Consider the following 21,419-nt stretch of genomic DNA (forward strand, 5'->3'; position numbering starts at 1 on the left):
AGCATGATTCTTAAGTAAGTTAACTAAGCTTCCGTTTCCACTTCTGAAAGATGAGAGTAGCGGATTGGCTGTCCTCAAGATCCTTTCATATTTTGGCTTTCTTTGGCTCTTGATCATACTGCAGTGGCTTTTGCAGTATCCCAACTGTCAAGATGACACCATCAGAAACTTTGAGGACCCTTCAAGCCATTTCAGAAGCTATCACCCACAAGGAGCCCTGCTCATTCACTTTGAGGGGCAAAAGTAACCTCACCATAGGTGGTTAGATTTTTCTTTTTTTTAAGATACTTTTTAAAATTTATTTGTCAGAGAGAGAGCGTGAGCACAAGCACAAGTAGGGAGAGTGACAGGCAGAGGGAGAAGCAAGCTCCCCGCTGAGCCAAGGAGCCCAATGCCGGACTTGATCCCAGGACCCTGGGATCATGACCTGAGCCGAAGGCAGATGCTTAAGCAACTGAGCCACCCAGGAATCCCTAGGTGGTTAGATTTTTTCTAAAATGGACTTGTTTCTAAATTACAGAAGCAAATGAATAGTTCTCTATCACACTTCTGGATAATTTGGTGGCTATACTTCCAGACTTACATGTTTATATTTAAATGGGATGATACAGTACACACTCTTCTGTAACTTGCTTTTTAAAATTTTTCTGTATGTACTGCACACCTTTCCTTGTCAGTACATACTGTTTTTTTTTAAAAAAGATTTATTTATATGAGAGAGAGAGACAGATCATGTGCGTGCGTGTGCAAGTGTGTGTAGGGGGGGTGGGCAGAGGGAGAGGGAGAGAGAATCTCAAGCAGACTGCACTGAGCGCAGAGCCCAATGCAAGGCTCGATCTGATGACCCTAAGATCATGACCTGAGGGCGCCTGGGTGGCTCAGTTGGTTAAGCGACTGCCTTCGGCTCAGGTCATGATCCTGGAGTCCCGGGATCGAGTCCCGCATCGGGCTCCCTGCTCAGCAGGGGGTCTGCTTCTCCCTCTGCCCTCTTCCCTCTCGTGCTCTCTGTCTCTCATTCTCTCTCTCTCAAATAAATAAATAAAATCTTTTTTTTTTTTTTAAGATTTTATTTATTTATTTGACAGAGAGAGAGATACAACAAGAGAGGGAACACAAGCAGGGGGAGTGGGAGAGGGAGAAGCAGGCTTCCTGCGGAGCAGGGAGCCCGATGCGGGGCCCCATTCCAGGACCTGGAATCATGACCTGAGCCGAAGGCAGACGCTTAACGACTGAGCCACCCAGGCGCCCCAATAAATAAAATCTTTTAAAAAAAAAAAAAAAAGATCATGACCTGAGCCAAAACCAAGAGTCAGATGCTTAACCAACTGTGCCACCCAGGCGCCCCCAGTACCTACTCTTTTTTAATAGCTGTATAATATTGCATTTACCAAGTTTAACCATCTTCTAAATGAGTGTTTCAGTTACTTCCAACTTTTCTCTTTAAGAAAATTATTTTTTTTTTTTTTTTTTTTTTAAGATTTTATTTATTTATCTGAGAGAGAGAATGAGACAGAGAGAGAGAGAGCATGAGAGGGGGAGAGTCAGAGGGAGAAGCAGACTCCCCGCTGAGCAGGGAGTCCGATGCGGGACTCGATCCCGGGACTCCAGGATCATGACCTGAGCCGAAGGCAGTCGCTTAACCAACTGAGCCACCCAGGCGCCCCAAGAAAATTATTTAAGGGGCTCCTGGCTGGCTCAGTCAATGGAGCATGTGACTCTTGATCTCAGGGTTGTGAGTTAGAGCCCCACATTGGGTCTAGAGATTACTTTAAAATCTTTTTTTTTTTTTTAAAGACAGCTATTTAATAGTTATCTTCATCCACTTGTTTGATCACTTCCTTAAAGTGTAGTTGTTATTCATACTTAAAATTTGGTATTCATTACCATACTGCCTCCAAAAAGTTTGTCTACTTAACTTTTGTAGCTTGAGAATTCTATTTATATAATTGCCGATTGTCAATTTTTTTAATGGTTGCCAGTTTAACTAGTGGGAAAAATTTAAATGATACCTCATTTCCATTTTTTGATGAGTAGATTAAGTTTTTAAAAAAATATTAGCCATTTATTTATTTTTCTTCTGTGAATTGATTGTTTTCTCTAACGCCCAAGTGAGGCGGGTTGTTTGTTTTAACCTAAACTTTTTTTTTTTTTTAAGATTTATTTATTTATTTGAGAGAGCGAGAATGAGAGAGAGTACATGAGAGGGGGGAGGGTCAGAGGGAGAAGCAGGCTCCTCGCTGAGCAGGGAGCCCGATGCGGGACTTGATCCCGGGACTCCAGGATCATGACCTGAGCCGAAGGCAGTTGCTTAACCAACTGAGCCACCCAGGCGCCCAACCTAAACTTTTTGTATAGCAAGAATATTGACCCTTTTTCATGTTGTAAACATTCCAGGCTGTTTCTCATGGCTGGGTTTAGTTAATGGTGTGTTTTTGTAGTAAAGAAACTTTCCTGTAGTCAGTATCGTCGATTTGTTTTGGTTTTGGGGTTTCATGTTATTATATTAGGCCTTCCCTATCCTAACGGTAATAAAAACAATGTTTTTCCCTAGTACTTAGCATATTGGAATTCTTATGTATGATGCAATATGACATCAGAATCTTTCCAAATATACGGTTGTGCCAGTATTTTGTTATATTGTCATCCTTTTCTCACTGACTAGAAATCTTTTTATCACACACTAATTACCCACCTACATGTATCTTTTTTAATTCATCTGATCCATTCTTCATCAGTACCACTGTCTTATTTGCTTCTGCTTCATAATATATTTTGATAAGTTCAGCAGTTTTCCATCTTTCACAGAACTCTGTCAGAGTTAGGCTCAGAATATGTTTGCTTCTGATTAAATCGGTTTTCTTTCTACTCCCTTGTCCTGGTCCTTTAATCAGTTTGGCAGTTTCATCCATCAAGAAATTTAGAAGAAGCTTTTTCTAAGGTGCCCTGGCAGAGAGAGGCAGCTAAATTCTCTCCCCTATGTCTGGGACAAATACTGTGTAATTTCTCATATAGTCAGTAGGTTTTATTGAGCACCACTACATCCCAAGCCTTGTGCAAGGTAGTAGCTCTACAAACAGTAGAAAACCTGCTTTCTGACCCCCAAGGAGCCTTGTGTTTGATAGGGCAGTGGTACATATCTTTCAGTCCTTGTAACCCAACTGCCTTAGGTGATGGATTGAAAAAAAGACTTTGGAAAGCAAGTATTAGGTTTTAAATTATATTCATGAAGTTTTTATGCATTTCATGTTTTGCCTTCTATGGTCATTTCTTGCAGTATTTGAACACACACAGTTCATAATCTACACTCTAGATGGATTTTTTTTTTTTTTTTTTTACCAACTTTTCTTGTTTAACTTTGACAAATTAGATTTCTTTGTCACTCCTATTGGAGGGTTGTAATAGCAGATTCCATACGAGTGTCCCAGACTTGGCATGAGCTAAAAATGTTTTTTTTTTCTTTTTACTAATTAATTGTAACAAATAAGAAGGGAGTTGGGGTGCCTGGGTGGCTCAGTCATTAAGCGTCTGCCTTCGGCTCAGGTCATGATCCCAGGGTCCTGGGATCGAGCCCCGCATCGGGCTCCCTGCTCCGCGGGAAGCCTGCTTCTCCCTCTCCCACTCCCCCTGCTTGTGTTCCCTCTTGCTGTATCTCTCTCTGTCAAATAAATAAATAAAATCTTTAAAAAAAAGGGGGGGGGGAGTTAATTAATTTTTACAGATAAAGAGTAGACCATTGGGCCAGTCTTTATTTTCAGGGCTGTTGAAAAAATGTTAGCAGTTTGAATTGGGAGAAACGATTGTGTTTTAGACAGGAAAAAAGTACACTTGGTCAACGGGTTCTATCTTTTTTTCCCCTTGCTTATTTTCTAAAGTTGTAGCTAATCATTTCTGCATGACAACAATATGAAATCCTGTCTACATGTGACTGGATTTCATCTGCCACCTGCCCCTGCCAAATTGACGTCTTCTGTGGCTTGCAGTTCTGTGCGCCCATAAAGTAATCTGGAGATAAAGAGCATCCGTGATCTACTTGGGGGAGAGAAAGGTGTGCTGTTTCTGTGAAGGGTGGAACCTTGTGGCCAGACTTAGCCCACTGGAGAGGTGAGGCAGTAGCAAGATTCCCCTTGTGAGTTTGGGAAGGGGGGTGGGAGGGGAGTGAGGAGGAGCTCATGTTGGTCAGCCTTGTAAGGTACGCCCTCCCTAGACAGATGGTGTATACAGTTAGTAACTTCACCTCTGGTTGTTCACGGGCCAAAATCAAACAGTGCATGTCAGAATCTGAGGAGTTGGTTTTTCTGCTTCCCACTACTGTGGTAGAGAACAGGTTCCACCCTTGGTGACAGGGAAAGTGGAATGTAGTCATTCAGACATGCAAGCATCCAAAGGATGCTTTGTACCGGGTGCTATGCTAGGGAAATGCCAAAGGAGTAAGATAGTTCCTGTCCTGGAGGAATTTTTCTTTTTGACTCTGTGACACATGAGGAGCCACCCACAAAAGGGGATAATGAAGTGTGAAAAACATTTGATAGTAGGCTTCTGGACAGGTGTTCAGTTTTTGGATGTGAAGAGGTAATGATAAATTTCATACATCTAATTGTACAGAAGGAAACCTTGAAAACAAATATTTTCCTACCCTAATCCCTCCTACTTTAGAGACAGTGAACCCTATAAAGTTGCTTGGTTTTGACCTACAGAAAGGACATTTTCATAGGTTTCAACCTAATAGACACAAATGGGAGCCTATCTTGTTCTGTACCCTACCTTAAAAACTAACTACATTTTAGAATGTTCACTCATAATACATGTAAGTCTGCCTGTGTGCGTTTATGTGTTTTGAATATACATTGTGAAGCAGGGGCAGAACTCTTTTCACCACTTGGGTTTTCTTGGCTGCGAGAGATGCATCAAGGAAAGGAGAGAAGTGGACCCATGACCTTCCCAGTATGTTAATGTGGCAGAACCTGGAAGTAGGGCGTCTAGATTCTTGGCAGCAATTGATTTGAGTTGATAGATTTGAGAGGATGGTAGGCCTTGAAAATGAGGAGGAAAAATTGGGACTGAATACAGTAAGAAAGCTGGCGTGGTATACACTACTACTCTGTGTGGCAGGCTTTGTGTTTTCCGGGTATGTTACTACTCAAGAGCCCAGGTAGGAAGTACTATATGATGTGGCTAAAGACAAACAGATTTGTGGTACTCTCATTTTCATATTAACCACATTTCATAATCTGCCCGTATTTACATATTTGAAAGGAAAATGACAAAATATGTGGTACATTATTCTAGTTGCAAGGATTTACAACTAAAATAGCATGGGTAGAGGCACCTGGGTGGCTCAGTTGTTAAGTGCCTGCCTTCAGCTCAGGTCATGATCTCAGGGTCCTGGGATCGAACCCCCCCCCCCCCCATCGGGCTCCCTGCTCCGTTGGAAGCCTGCTTCTCCCTCTCCCACTCCCCTTGCTTCTGTTCCCTCTCTCACTGTTTCTCTCTCTCTCTGTCAAATAAATAACATCTTAAAAAAATAATAAAATAGCATGGGTAGGATATGCGCAAGCCTGGTCTAAGATGGTGACTATGGCTCGAAAAGCAGGGACACCTATTTGACAGATTTTGCACAGATAGGGGTAGGCATGGGCAAGCACAGCAGCGACGGTGAAAAAGGAAATAGAGCTAACTGCTCCTGAAAAAATAGGATTAACCATTAACCAAAGATGCATGGGCAGTGCTGGCATGGTGTGGTACCCTGATTTGTATCCATTTCTGGTGATACTGAATATAAGTTCCCAACTTCCCCTATTGCTCCTAACCAATGATTATGTCATATTCATAGTGAACTCATTCATATTCACAGCTATTGACAGGTTAATTGTGAGGTAGTTTGGCTGTTTTTGGAGGGAGAATTTGTTTGGTGGGAATTGCTGACTGTTAGAACATTAATTTCCCAGACATTATAACTCCAAGCTTATCCTGCTGATACAAATTTATTGCTTCAAAAAGGCATTTTTTTTTAAAGATTTTATTTATTGGAGAGAGAGAGAGCAGGGAGAAGAGCAGTGGGAGAGGAACAAGCAGACTCTGCTGAGTGTGGAGCCCAACATGGGGCCCAAGATCATGACCTGGGCTGAAATCAAGAGTCGGATGCCCGGGGCACCTGAGTGGCTCAGTTGGTTAAGCGTCTGCCTTCGGTTCAGGGGTTCAGGTCATGATCCCAGGACCCTGGGATCTAGCCCCGCATCCCATCTGGCTCCCTACTGAGCAGGGAGCCTGCTTCTCCCTCTCCCTCTGCCTGCCACTCCCCTTGCTTGTCCCCTCCCTCTCTCTGTCAAATGTATAAATAAAATCTTTAAAAAAAGAGTCGGATGCCCAGCTGGCTGAGCTACCCAGGCGCTCCCCAAAAAGGCATGTTTTAGAGAGAGAAGGCTTCTGGAGTGAGAGCTAAGTACTTTAGCTGTATGGAGCATTCTTTGTATCCTTTCTTACATATGCTTCCAGAAAGATGCTTCTATTAAGACAAAGGAAGCTAAATATTTTAGCAAATCTTCAAGTCCCTAATGTGTTCTGAGCACAGAGTTAGAAGTATTAACTCCAGCTGTACCTTCAGAGCACTGGACAGTTGTACCTAGAATAAAGACTCCCGAAGTAAATTCTATGCCATGCTCCCATCAGCCACCTCTTAATACTACATATCACTTCTAGTATTTTGAATAGTACTTAAACCCAGGAGCCACTAGTTTGGTATTTTAAGTCTGTGCTATTAGATTATCTTTGTCTTCTGCCACATATCAGTTCCTTTCCTGTGGTGGTCCTCTGTGGTTACAAGAGATTTAAGAAAGATGTTACATTTAAGGAGGGAATGACTCATCCTGACCCTTTACCAAAACTAGAAAACAAATCATACTTGTGTCAAAAAAAAAAAAAATGCATGTACCTGGCATTTTCTGCTGAGAGAATTAGCAGTGATTCAAGAGCTTGAATGAGTTTGGTCAAGGTCTGAAAATTGGACTGGTTCACTGATAATTTAAATTAATTAAAAGACTATAGACTGCAGTGATATCACACAAAATGATTGAGTGGGAAGCTTTAGAGGTCAGTCCCTCTACCAAGTCAGCCATTGACCTTCAAAGAATATTTGGAATCAACTATATTGGAACTCTGGAACCCGATTGGGTGGAGGTGTGCTTCGTGAAGGGATAGACTCCTGATCTTTCATAAGTGATTGCTGTGCTCACAAATGGACAATTCCTGCTCTCAGCAAACAACAATCCGCAATCCCTGAGGAACAGGAGAGTGAGATTTCCTGGTATCCAATGTGAGAATACCACATTATAATACTCAGAATGTTCATTTCTCACACAAGAAAAAAATATGAAACATATAAAGAAACAGGAAAGTGTGGCCCATTCACAGGAAAAAAAGGAATTGGACAGAAACCATCTCAGAGGAAGCTTAGATATTGAAATTATAAGTTAAAGACATTAAATCAGGGCGCCTGGGTGGCTGAGCGCCCAACTCTTGATTTCAGCTCAGGTCATTATCCTGGGGTTGTGGCATCGAGACCGATTTTGGGCTCCGTACTCAGCAAGGAATCTGCTTCTCTCTCTCTCCCTTACCCCCTCCTTGCTTGCCCGTGCTTTCTCTCTCTCTCATTTATAAAATAAATAAACCTTGTTTTTTAAAAAAAAAGACATTAAGTCAACTGTGTTAAATATACTCAATGAGCTAAAGGAAATCATGGACAAGGAAATAAAGGCAATTGAGAATACAATGCACAAAATGAGACCATCAAGAAAGAAATTATAAAAAGGGAACAAATTCTGGAGCAGAAAAAAAAGTACAGTAACTGAAATGAAAATTTTTTTTTAAGATTTATTTGTTTATTTTAGAGAGGGAGAGAGAATCTCAGGCAGACTCCCTGCTGAGCAGGGAGCCCAACGCAGGGCTCCATCTCACAACCCTGAGATCATGACCTGAGCCAAAATCAAGAGTCAGACACACAACCGACTGAGCCACCCAGGCACCCCTGAAATGAAATTTATTAGAAGGGTTTAGCAGCAGATGTGAGCAGACAGAAGAAAAGATCAGCAAGCTGAAGGTAAGACCATCAAAATTATTCAGCCTGAGGAACAGAAAGAGAAAATTATGAAAAATGAACACAGCCTGAGGGACCTGCAGACATCATCAAGCATGCCAAATACACTTCATAGGAGCTCCAGGAGGAGAATATATAGAGAGGAACAAAACGTTTGTGAAAATCTAATCTCCAGAAACTTCCAGAATTTAATGAATTTACACATCTAAGAAGCTTAATGATCTCCAAGGAGGATAAACTTAAGAAATCTGTGCCAAGACACATTACAGTCAAGTTGTAACTTGAATTTGCAAAGCAACAAGAACTTGAAAGCAAGAGAATCAACTTGTCATATATAAGGGATTCTAAATAAGATTTTAACAGTTGATTTCTCATCAGAAATCATGGATGCCAGGGGCACCTAGGTGGCTCAGTCATGTAGTGTCTGCCTTTGGTTCAGGTCATGATCCTGGGGTCCTGGGATCGAGGCCCATGTCGGGCTCCCTGTTCAGTGGGGAGTCTGCTTCTCCCTCTCCCTCTACCCCTCCACCCCACTCAGGCTGTCTCTCTCTTTCTCAAATAAAATCTTTTTTAAAAAAGAAAGAAATCATGGGTGCCAGAAGACAGTAAAGATGATGTTTTTTAAAGTCCTGAAAGGGGGGGAAAAACCTTACCAATTAAGACTTCTATATCTGGCAGAACTATCCTTCGAGAATGAAGGAGAAATTAAGGTATTTCCAGATGAACAAAAGTTGAGGGTATTCATTACCGGTACTCCTGCACCATGGGAAATGCTAAAGGGAGTTCTTCAGTCTGAAGTGAAAAGACAGTAGATACTAACTCAAAGCCGTAAGAAGAAGACTGGTGTAGGTAACTATAAAAGCCAGTATTCTCTTTTGTTTTGTCCTTTTTAAAAAATATATGATTTAAAAGACAGAAACACGTGGGCCCCTTGGTGGCTCAGTCAGTTAAGTGTCTCCCTACTGGCTCAGGTCATGATCTCAGAGTCCTGGGATGGAGCCCTGCACCGGGCTCCCTGCTCAGTGAGGAATCTGCTTCTTCCTCTACCTCTGCCCCTCCCACCACTTGTGCTTTCTCTCTCTCTCTCAGATAAATAAGTAAAATCTTTTTTGAATAAATGACAGAAACATGAAAGTTATAAGTTGTCGTAACAGGCACACATGTATATAGATGTAATCTATGATAATAACAATGTAAAGGAGAAAGGACAGAATAGAACAGAGTGTAAACTATTGAAACTAAATTGATATTATTTAAATTAGGTTATTATAAATTTAAGATGTTAATTGTAATCCCCAAGGTAACCACTAAGAAAATAATAAATATACAGAAGAGGAAAGAAGAGGGAACCAAAATGATACATAAAAATTACATTAGGGGCGCCTGGGTGGCTCAGACAGTTAAGCGTCTGCCGTCAGCTTAGGTCATGATCTCAGGGTCCTGGGATCGAGTCCCATGTCCAGCTCCTTGCTTAGCAGGGAGTCTCCTTCTCCCTCTCCCTCTGCTCCTCTCCCCGCTTGCACGCTTTCTCTCAGATAAAATCTTTTTTTAAAATTATATTAAAAATTCAACTAAATACAAAAAATATCAGTAAATGAAGAACTGAACAATGGAAAAATAGATATACAGAAAACGAATGGTACATGGTGGAAGTAAATCTTTCTTTATCAATAATAACTAAGTCCTCTTCCCCAAGTATCTTGCAGACACAGCATGTACTTCTTACATTGCTCCCATCTGCAGCTGTTTGTGCCTAGTCTCTAGCTGACCTGTACTGTGTTGTCAGGCTTGCTGGAGCTCAGCATCTTCTTTCTCTTCATTTAAAATTCAGGAAGTACAGCTCGACCTCCCCCATGGTCTTTGATTTGATTTCTGCCTCGGCCATTCACCATGAGAGATTAAATTGGCCTCTATTTTGTTTGCCTTTCTGATTCTTGCTGGGCAGCCTAAAACAGAAGTGTCTTAGAGGGCGCCTGGGTGGCTCAGTTGGTTAGGCGACTGCCTTCGGCTCAGGTCATGATCCTGGAGTCCCGGGATCGAGTCCCGCATCGGGCTCCCTGCTCGGCAGGGAGTCTGCTTCTCCCTCTGACCCTCCCCCCTCTCATGTGCTTTCTCTCTCTCATTCTCTCTCTCTCAAATAAATAAATAAAATCTTAAAAAAAAAAAAGTGTCTTAGAATAAAGTTGAGGAACCTGCCAGCCGTTGCTGTTGGCCCTGGCTGTGACCTGAAGGAGAGGTTTGGGTTGTACCATCAGGCTGCATGGTTTGCAGAGGGTTTCCTTTTAAGGACACACATTGAGGACAGTTGGTTCCCTCTGGTGCTGTGCTACTGCTGCTGGTGCTGGGGGTGGAGGAGGCCCCAGGGCCACTGCTAGGGGGCTGAGCTGGGGATGGTGGTCCTTGACTCCAGACGGGGTGTGGGGGACTGGCAGGCACTGTGGCCTTCTACTGTGAGTTCTGGTGCTCCCAGGTGGAAATAGCAGGCTTGTTGCAGGTATTTTTTACTGCCTTGTCAAGACACCTGCTGAACCTTCTAGGTTGGGGAAAGAATGCAACTGTTAGGGTTAGCAGAAGGGGGGGAGGGGCTTATTATGATGGGGGTGGCCCTTCACCTTGGGTTTCTTGAGCTTGGGATCACTTAGGAGGCCATCACACTCTCGTACCTCCATGCTGTTCATGAGTCCTGGATCTGGTCCCACCCATAGCCCATGTTCATCATTACTTTTGTCACCCCAGGGGTCCTTGTTGTCATGAGGCACTCTGTAAGATGTGAGTTTCTCTTCCTGGCCCGTATTTATCCTTGGATCCCTCATAATATTTTCTTTCTTTCTTTTTTTTTTTTAAAGATTTTATTTATTTATTCATGAGAGGCAGAGAGAGAGAGGCAGAGGGAGAAGCAGGCTCCCAAGGAGCAGGGAGCCCGATGCGGGACTCGATCCCAGGACGCTGGGATCATGACCTGAGCCGAAGGCAGACACTTAACCATCTGAGCCACCCAGGCACCCCCCTCATAATATTTTCTGATGTTCCTCTATCACTGCAGTTGAGGGTCATCAGTTTTCTCGAGATTTTCACATTCAAGAGATAAAGAACATTGGAATGTGGTATTGCCCCCTTAGGATCTGCTTCTGTAGCTCCCTGAAGTCCTCTCCCACAAAAGGCAGGGACACCAGTGACCATAGTGACAGAATGATTACCATGCTTCACACATCCACCATAGTGGATCGTTGTATTTGGGGGGTGGGGGCAGAGGGAGAGAGAAAGAGAATCTTAAGCAGGCTCTATGCTGGGCGATGTGGGGCTCGATCTTAAAACCCTGAGATCATGACCTGAGCTGAAATCAAGAGTTGGACACTTAACCAACTGAGCCCCGCAAGTGACCTTGGATCATTGTACTTTTGGCACAGGAAGGGTTCTGGGGTAGTATAAGGGAGGCCGTTACAGTAGGTATTCTGCTTATGGCCAGTGGGGAACTCATTGCTGAGGCCAAAGTTTGCAGTTTTTACATTCATCTGAGTGTCACAAAGAAGGTTCTCTGGCTTCAGGTCCCTGTGGATGATACCATTCTGGTGGCACTACTGCACAGTGGATACTAGCTGCTGGAATTTGCCTCTGGCCTCTTTCTCTGTCATGTGGCCATGGTCCATTGTAAATAAACATGTCTCCTCCACTAACGTACTCCAAGACAAGGAATAGTGCTTCCTCAGTGTCAGTCACCTCAACTTTACAGTATTGGTGAGATTCAAGGCCTTTGTGCTGTGTGCGTCTTAGAAAAGTCCCTGGAAACTGGAGGAGCTCTGCTGACTGTTCTTAGTGACCTTCACAGCCTCTGTCCCAGTCAAGATGTGCTGGGCTAACCTCACCACTGGCAGTTACCCTGGCCAGTGGTCTCAAGGAGCTCGTAATTGTAGATAGGGGTGATTTGTTAGCAGAGATGGCTGCAAGGCCGTGCTGCATGGTGATCTGCTAACTGTACTAACTGGCGATACTCATTGTGCTAACAACACTAATGATATAAAATAATAATTACGCTTACTAACTATGCTAATAAAAGAATAAAAATGAGAAAAGACAATGAAGAAAAATAAGGTAGAACAAAGAAAAACAAGAAAAAGAAAGAAGATGGAAAGAAAAAAAGGAGTAAACCTGTCAGGTTACTAAAGTCCATCAGGTCACCAGAAATCAGCTTTCTGAGCTATAAAGACCAAAAACCTAGGCCTAGACAGGGGCCCAAATGGGTCTTTGTAGTTCCATCACAGTGGTGCAGGGCAAGAAATGGGCTGATAATGGCTGGGGATAATCTACATTGGTTTTCTTGCCCTTTTTTTTTTTTTTTTTTAAGATTTATTTATCTATTTGAGAGAGAGGGTGGGGAGAGAGGGAGAGAAGAGAATTTGAAGCAGACTCCCTGCTGAGCAGGGAGCCCAATGCAGGGCTCAGTCTCACAACCCTGAGATCATGACCTGAGCTGAAATTAAGAGTCAGACGCTTAACTGACTGAGCCACCCAGTCAGGTTTTTTTTTTTTTTTCCTTAAAAGATTCCAAAGATCATTATTAGACAGTAATATTTACTTTATTGAAAATTAAATTAAATTAAAATGTGTGGTGCTTCAGTGGGCTTTTTCTTTCTAGTTTGGAAATCTGTAATAATTTCTGGCTTTAAAGACCTCAGTGTTTACACTTAAAATACTCATTTCATTTTGCTTAAACTCTGGTCTCAAAATGATGATACAACTCTGTTAGCATCACAGTACTATAGGAAAGGGTTTTGTTGCATACAACACAATAAGGTACCTTATTAATATCTGTAAAACTGAGGGGTAATGACAAAGAAAATAGCTATAGAATACACACAGAAGGAAATGAGAAGGGAGTTAAAATGTTTTACTGCAAAAAAAATCAGCTGAACACAGAAGAAGATGTGCAGAACAATCAAAAAGCTATTAAGGCCTATAGAACACAAACACCAAAGTGACAGAAATAAGGCCTTCCTTATCAGTAATTTCTTTAAATATAAACGCATTAAACTCCAAAAAGACAGATTGGCAGATTGGATAGAAAAACCTGATCCAACTATTTATTTACAAGAGACTCGGTTTAGATCCAAAGACACAAAAAATTTGAATATGAAAGAGTGGGAAAAGATAATTCACATAAATAGTAACCAAAAGAGAGCTGGGGTGGCTGTACTGAAATGAGTCAAAATAAATTTTTTTTTAAGATTTTATTTCTTTATTTGTCAGAAAGAGAGCACAAGCAGGGGGAGGAGAGGGAGAGGGAGAAGCAGACTCCCCGCTGAGCAGGGAGCCTGATGTGGGCCTGGATCACAGGATCCCAAGATCATGACTTGAGCCGAAGGCAGACAGATGCTTAACCGACTGAGCCCACCCAGGTGCCCCTCAAGATAGATTTTTTTTTTTAAGATTTTATTTATTCATTTGAGACACAGAGATAGAGAGAGAGAGAAAGCATGAGCAGGGAGAGAGGCAGAGGGAGAGGGAGAAGCAGGCTCCTCGCTGAGCCAGGAGCCCGATGTGGGGCTCGATCCCAGGACCCTGGGATCGTGACCTGAGCCGAAGGCAGACGCTTAACCATCTGAGCCACCCAGGCGCCCCGAGATGGATTTTAAATAAAAAAAATTTACAAGAGACAAAGAAGAACATATGTTAATAAAAGGTTCAGTACAGCAAGAAGATAAAATAATGGTAAACATTTATTACATCTGATGACAGGTCATCAAATTATATGACGCAGCCCTTCCCTTTTGTGGCCATCACTGAAGCGCCAGTGGCCAAAATGAAGTTCAATCCCTTTGTGACTTCTGACCGGAGCAAGAACCATAAGCAGCATTTCAGTGCACCTTCCCAAAAAATTTGCAAGAAGAGCATGTCTTCCCCTCTTTCCAAAGAGCTGGGACAGAAGTAAAACGTTCATTCCATGCCCATCTGAAAGGATGATGAATTGCAGGTTGTGCGAGGACACTACAAAGGTCAGCAAATTGGCAAAGTAGCCCAGGTTTACAGGAAGAAGTATGTTATCTACATTGAATGAGTACAGCGAGAGAAGGCGAATGGCACAGCTGTCCATGTGGACATTCACTTTAGCAAGGTGGTTATCACTAGACTAAAACTGGACAAAGACTGCCAAAAGATCCTTGAACATGAAGCCAAATCTTGCCAAGTAGGAAAAGAAAAGGGCATATATAAGGAAGAAAGAATTGAGAAGATGCAGGAGTAATCTTATATGCAACTTTAAATACAAACTGTTAAGAGGCGCCTGGGTGGCTGAGTCGATTAAGCGTCTGACTCTGGCTCGGGTCATGATTCCAGGGTCCTGGGAGCCTGCTTCTCCCTCTCTCTCTACCGCTCCCCCTGCTTATGCTCTCTCTCTGTCTGTCAAGTAAATAAAATCTTTTTAAAAAAACAAAAACTGTTAAAATGAAAAAAAATTATATGAAGCAAAAATTGACAGAACTGAAGGGAGAAATAGGTAATTTCACAATGATATTCAAGAGTGGGTAGAACCAGAGAACAGAGAAGTGAGGAAATAGAGAACTTGAACAACAGTAACCCAACCAGATCTAACAGACACAGGACCCAACAACAGCGCATGCATTCTTCTCAAGTGCACATGGGACCTTCTCTAGGACACACCTGGTGTTAGGCCACAATTTAAGGCTTGGTGGCAAGATAGATATCATACAAATTTCTCTTCTGACCACAATGAGATGAAGTTAGAAATCAGTAACAGGAGGAAAACTGGAAAATTCACAAATCTGTGGATGTTAAACAACACACTCTTAAAGAACCAGTGGGCCAAAAATGAAATCACAAGGGAAATTTTTAAATACTTAAGAGATGAATAAAATGAAAACACAATATACTAAAACTTATGCGACACAGCAGAGCACTGCTAAGGGGGAAATTCATAGTGATAAATGCTAACATTAAAAAAAGAAAGGAAACCTCTCTTTTAAGATTTTATTTATGTATTTGAGAAGGAACACACACAAGCGCGGGGGTGGGGGGCGGTGGTCCGCAGAGGGGGAGGAGTGGGAGAGAATCTCAAGCAGACCCTGGACTGAGCACAGAGCCCCATTCAGGGCTCAGTCTCACAACCCTGAGAATTACGAGCTGAGCCGAAACCAAGAGTCACATGCTTAACCAGCTGAGCCACCTAGGTGCCCTAAGAAGAAACATCTCTAATCAGCAACCTGACTTTACTTCCTGTGGAATTAGAAAAAGAACAAACCCAAAGCTAGTAGAAGGAAAGGAAATAATAAAGATTAGAGCAGACAGATTTCCGGCTGGATTGACTAAGAAGAAAAAAAACCCTCCTATTTCTAAAATCAGAAATTAACTTTGTGGGGATGTTACTACCAATTCTACAGGGGGAAAAAAAAGATTATAAGAGAGTCCTATGAACACTTGTATACCAGCAGGTTTAATAACCTGGATGAAATTAATAAGTTCCTGGAAACACAAACTACCAAAACCGACCCAATAAAAATCATACTTGTTGTCAAGTAAGGAGATCAAATCAGTTACCCAAAACCTACCAACAAAGAAAAGCCCTGGACCTGATGTCTTCACTGGTGAATGCTAACATTTAAAGAACTAACACCGATCCTCACATTCTTCCCAGAAGTCAGAGGGAGGAACACTTACTAAATCATTCTGTGAGCCAACATTGCTCTGATACCAGGACCAGGCAAATGCTACAAAAAAAAAAGTTAAACTACAGGTCAGTAGCCCTTACAAACAATGATTCAAAGATCTTGAGTAAAATACCAGCAAACCAAATATTAAGCAGCCTATTAAAAGAATTTATACACCATGAGCAAGTGGGATTTGTTCCTGGAATGCTAGGATGATTGCACATTGAAAAAGTGATCAATATAGTACACCACATTAACAAAGTGAAAGGAACAAGAAAAACACATGATCATCTCAATTGATGCAGGAAAAGCCTTTGACAAAATTCAGCCTTTCGTGACTGAAACACTAGGAATAGAAGATGATCACTTCAATATAATAAAAGTCATATATGAAAAGCACCCAGTGAACATTATAGTCAGTGGTAAAAGACTGATAGCTCTTTCCTCTGATTTAGTTCAGGGACAAGGCAAGGATGCCTACTGCCACCACTTCTATTCATAACAGTACTAGAAGTTCTAACCAGAGCAGTTTGTCAAGAAAAGGAAATAAAAGCCATCCAAGTGGGAAAGGATGGAGTAAAATTATCTCTGTTGCAGATTACATGATCTTATATATGTAGAATATCTGAAGATTTCATACTTAAAAATAACCTGTTAGAGCTAATAAACTAATTCAGCAAAGTTGCAGGATAGAAAATGACGCAAAAACGAGTTGCATTTCTTTCTTTTTTATTTTTTTTTCAGTTGCATTTCTGTATACTAACAATGAACTATCCAAAGAGGAAACCACTTACAATAGCATCAAAAAAAGTAAAATTAGCTTGGTAGGAAAGACGGATACCATCTGATTTCATTCATATATGGCATCTAGGAAATAAAACAAATGAGCAAAGGCAAAAAAAAGAGACAAACCAAGAAACAGACTGTTAACTATAGACAACACACTGATGGTTACCAGAGGGGAGGTGGGTGGGGGGATGGGTGAAATTGATGATGGGGATTAAGGGGTGCACTTGTGATAAGCACTGGGTGATGTATAGAAGTGATGATCACTGTATTGTTTTTTGTTTTTTGTTTTTTTAAGATTTTATTCATTTATTTGTGAGAGAGAATGAGAGACAGACAGCACGCGAGGGAGGAGGGTCAGAGGGAGAAGCAGACTCCCCGCTGAGCAGGGAGCCCGATGCGGGACTCGATCCTGGGACTCCAGGATCATGACCTGAGCCGAAGGCAGTCGCTTAACCGACTGAGCCACCCAGGCGCCTCATGATCACTGTATTGTACACCTGAAACTAATATATCACTGCATGTTAACTATACTGGAATTAAAAAATTTTTTTAAACTGAATTTTAAAAATTAACTTGGTGGGTGAAAGACCTATAAACTGAAAACTAAAACTGCTGGAAAAAATTAAACAAGATATAAAAAGATAGACATGTCACGTTTTGGGGTTAGAAAACTTAATTTTATTAGGATGACAATACTCCCAAAGCCTTCTACAGATTCAGTTCAATCTGTATTAAAATTTCAATGACCTGTTTTTTGCAGAAATAGAAAAATGCATCCTAAAATTCATATAGAAAATCATGGGACCCTGAATAGTGAAAACAGTCTTGAAAGCTCAAAACAAAGTTGAAGTCTTCCCACTTCATGACTTCAAAACTTTCTGCAAAGCTGTAATAAAACATTGTGGTACTAGCATAAGGATACATGTGTAGATCAATGGAATATAGAGCCCAGAAATTGACTTTCACATACAGGATCAGTTGAACTTCCACAAAGGTGCGAAAAGTCCCATTTAGTGGTAAAAGGACAGTGTCTTCAACAAATGGTAATGGTACTGGGGAAACATCTACCTGCAAAAGAATGAGCTTACCTATCACCATGTACAAAAATTAGATCAAAACCAAAAACTTAAATCTAAGAGTTAAAACTATAAAATTCTTAGAAGAAAACATAGGAGAAAAAATTATGACATTGGATTTGACAGTGATTTTATGGCTATGACACTGAAAGCACAGGCAACAACAGGAAAAACAGGTAAATTGGACTTTATCAAAATTAAAAACTGTGCTTCAAAGGACACTATCAAGAGAGTAAAAAGACAATCCTCAGAATGAGAGAAAATACCTGTAAATCATATATCTGATAAGAAATTAATATTCAGAATATTTAAGAACTCCTACAACTCAGTAACATAAAACACGATTCAAAAGGGGCACAAGACCTGGATAGACATTTCTTCAAAGAAGATATGCAAATGGCTAATTCACACCACAAAAATGCATATCACTAGTCATTAGGGAAATACAAATTAAACCTACAGTGAGATACCACTTCATACTGGCTATGATGGCATTTAGTTTTTTTTTTAATTAACATATAATGTATTATTTGTTTCAGGGGTACAGGTCTGTGATTCATCAGTCTTACACAATTCACAGCACTCACCACAACACATACCCTCCCCAGTGTCCATCACCCAGCCACCCCATCCCTCCTGCCCTGCTCCACTCCAGCAACCCTCAGTTTGTTTCCTGAGATTGAGAGTCTCCTATGGTTTGTCTCCCTCTCTCGTTTCTTCTTGTTTCATTTTTTCCTCTCTTCCCCTATGATCCTCTGCTTTGTTTCTCAAATTCCACATATCAGTGAGATCATATGATAATTGTCTTTCTCTGATTATCTTATTTCACTTAGCATAATACCCTCTAGTTCCATCCAGGTCGTTGCAAATGGCAAGATTTCAGATTTTTGATGGCTGCATAATATTCCATTGTACGTATGTATGTGTGTGTGTGTATATATGTGTGTGTGTGTGTGTGTGTATATATATATATATATACCACATCTTCTTTATCCATTCATCTGTAGATGGACATCTGGGCTCTTTCCATAGTTTGGCTATTGTGAACATTGCTGCTATAAACGTTGGGGTGCATGTGCCCCTTTGGATCACTACATTTGTATCTTTGGGGTAAATAATCCAGTAGTGCAATTGCTGGGTCGTAGGGTAGCTCTATTTTCAACTTTTTGAAGAACCTCCATACTGTTTTCCAGAGTGGCTGCACGAGCTTGCATTCCCACCAACAGTGTCGGAGTGTTCCCCTTTCTCCACATCCTCGCCAACATCTGTCGTTTCCTGGCTTGTTAATTTTAGCCATTCTGACTGGTGTGAGCTGGTATCTCATTGTGGTTTTGATTTGTATGTCCTTGATGCCCGAGTGATGTTGAGCACTTTTTCATGTGTCTGTTGGTGATGGCTGTTATTTAAACGGGCGGGAGGGCACCTGGGTGGCTCAGTCGGTTAAGCGTCAGCATCTGTGTCTGCTTCTGGCTCAAATCATGATCCCAGGGTTCTGGGCTTGAGCCCCGCATTGGCTCCGTCTCCCTGCTCACTGGGGAGTCTGCTTCTTCCTCTGCCACTCCCCCTGCTTGTGCTTTCTCATGCTCTTTCTCTCTCTCTCTCTCTCTCTCAAATAAATAAATACATAAATAAAACACGTGTTGGTGAGGATCTGGAGAAATTGGAACTCTTGTCTATTGCTGCTAAGAAGTTGAAATGGTGCTGGCGCTATGGAAAGCAGTTTGGTTGTTCCTTAAAAGTTTAAACAGAGTTACTGTATGTCTTGGCAAACCCACTTTTAGGTATATACCCAAAAGATTTGAAAACAGGATCTCAAAACAGATACTGATATACTGTTGTTCATAGCAGAATTATTCAAGAGAGTCAAAAAGTAGAAACAACCCACATCATCAGCAGATAAAAGAATAAATAAAATACACTTTATGTTAACTAACTTGAATTTAAATAAAATTAATAAAAAAGGATACACAAGGTGTATTTACTTGCAATGGCGTATTATTCACCATGTAAAAAAATGAAGTTCTGATGCATACTATAATGTAGATGAAATTGAAAACATCATGCTGAGATATGCCATACATGAGGACAAATATTGTATGATCCCACTTCCATGAGCTATTTAAAAAAGGAAAATTTATAGACAGAAAGTAGAATAGAGATTATTAAGGGCTAGGGGAGCGGGACCTGCGTAATTATTGCTTAATCTATATGGAGTTTCTGTTTGCTGTGATGAAAAAAGTTCTGGAAATAGATGGTGATGTTGCACCACAGTGTGATGTTCTTACAAATGAGGAAATTAAGATCAGTACCTTCTCTTCATAGACTCTTCCTCTCAAATAAAGCCAGACTGCATCTTAACTGACAGATCTCCGACCTTGAAATGTGATTTCATAAATTATGTATTACCACCTCATAGTGTGCTCAGCTGTGCATGTGATGTGGTGGAAAAGCATGTGTAGTTACGGAATATGGAATGTTCATCCCTTTTCCTTTTTGTCATGGTAGTTTTGTGTTTCCACCTTGAATTCGTATTTAGCAATGATTTTTTTTTTTTTTAAGATTTTATTCATTTTTTTTTTGACAGAGAGACATAGCGAGAGCAGGAACACAAGCAGGGGGAGTGGGAGAGGGAGAAGCAGGCTTCCCACAGAGCAGGGAGCCCGATGTGGGACTCGATCCCAGGACCCTGGGATCATGACCTGAGCCGAAGGCAGACGCTTAACGACTGAGCCACCCAGGCGCCCAGCAATGATGTTTCTAAAATGTCTGAAACAAGCTGTGCATTGGTGATCCAGTTTGGCAGGCGGTCTTTATTTTGCCAAAATCTTAACTAGCACAGTTTCAGTCCTTTTAAACCTTCTCTTCAATAACTTTTGAAATAGAAGGAGAGTGTTGTGAAACTTTTGACATTTCTGTTCTTTAGCATTTCCTTTTCAGCCTGAAGAGTTGGGCCTGTGCTTGAGCATTACAGTTCCCCTTTTTTTTTTTTTTACCTGAAACCTCAAGTGGGTGAGCTTCTGTTAGCTTTTCATATCTAGCCCTGGCCAACTGGTTAATTTTATGTGGCAGCTTGACTGGGATAGGGATGCCCAGTTATTTGGTTAAAGCATTACTCTGGATGTATCTGTGAGGGTCTTTCTGGAAGAGATTAATATTTGAATCTGTAGACTGTGCAAAGCAGATTGCCCTCATCCAGTTGTTAGAGTCCTGAATAGAACAAAAAGCTTGAACAAGAGAGAATTCACTCTATTTGAAGGTTTTCTCGTGCCTTCAGACTCAGACTGGATCTTATACCATTGGCTCTCCTGGTTGTCAGATTGCAGATTTCGGGACTCCTTGGCCTCCATAATTGTGTGAGCTACTTACTTGTAATAAATGTCACTTATATAAACTTTATATATGTATATATATAATCCTGTATGTATTTATGTGATCTTATACATTGTTACATATGTAAATCTTATATATATGAAGTTTATTTTTTTTTAAAGATTTTATTTATTTATTTGACAGAGACACAGTGAGAGGGAACACAAGCAGGGACAGAGGGAGAGGGAGAAGCAGGCCCCCTGCCGAGCAGGGAGCCTGATGCGGGGCTCGATCCCAGGACCCTGGGATCATGACCTGAGCCGAAGGCAGATGCTTAACGACTGAGCCACCCAGGCGCCCCGGTATATGAAGTTTATTTTTAACAATATATTTTAAATCTCACTTGAAGGTAATTGGCAAAATATGACCTTACATATATATGTTGCCAGCAGAGCCATTAGGTTCTCATCCTCCATCTTGGTGGTTCTGTTGGTTCTG

The 21,419-nt window shown here is 41.3% G+C and overlaps 1 protein-coding gene and 1 pseudogene across 8 annotated transcripts in view; both read left to right on the top strand.

Annotated features, from left to right (window-relative positions):
• Window positions 1–21,419, top strand: part of RAB7A (RAB7A, member RAS oncogene family) — an 89,652-nt gene that overhangs the window by 9,590 nt on the left and 58,643 nt on the right. The gene's annotated exons all lie outside the window — the stretch shown is intronic.
• On the top strand, window positions 1,089–16,710 carry LOC129045400 (large ribosomal subunit protein uL24-like; annotated as a pseudogene). Its single transcript, XR_008505098.2, has one exon. The product of XR_008505098.2 is annotated as a large ribosomal subunit protein uL24-like (transcript).

The sequence above is a fragment of the Mirounga angustirostris genome, unplaced genomic scaffold (genome assembly GCF_029215605.1).
Source record: "Mirounga angustirostris isolate CCGP_5_RB_7025 unplaced genomic scaffold, mMirAng1.0.hap1 SCAF_1, whole genome shotgun sequence".
Lineage (NCBI taxonomy): Eukaryota > Metazoa > Chordata > Mammalia > Carnivora > Phocidae > Mirounga > Mirounga angustirostris.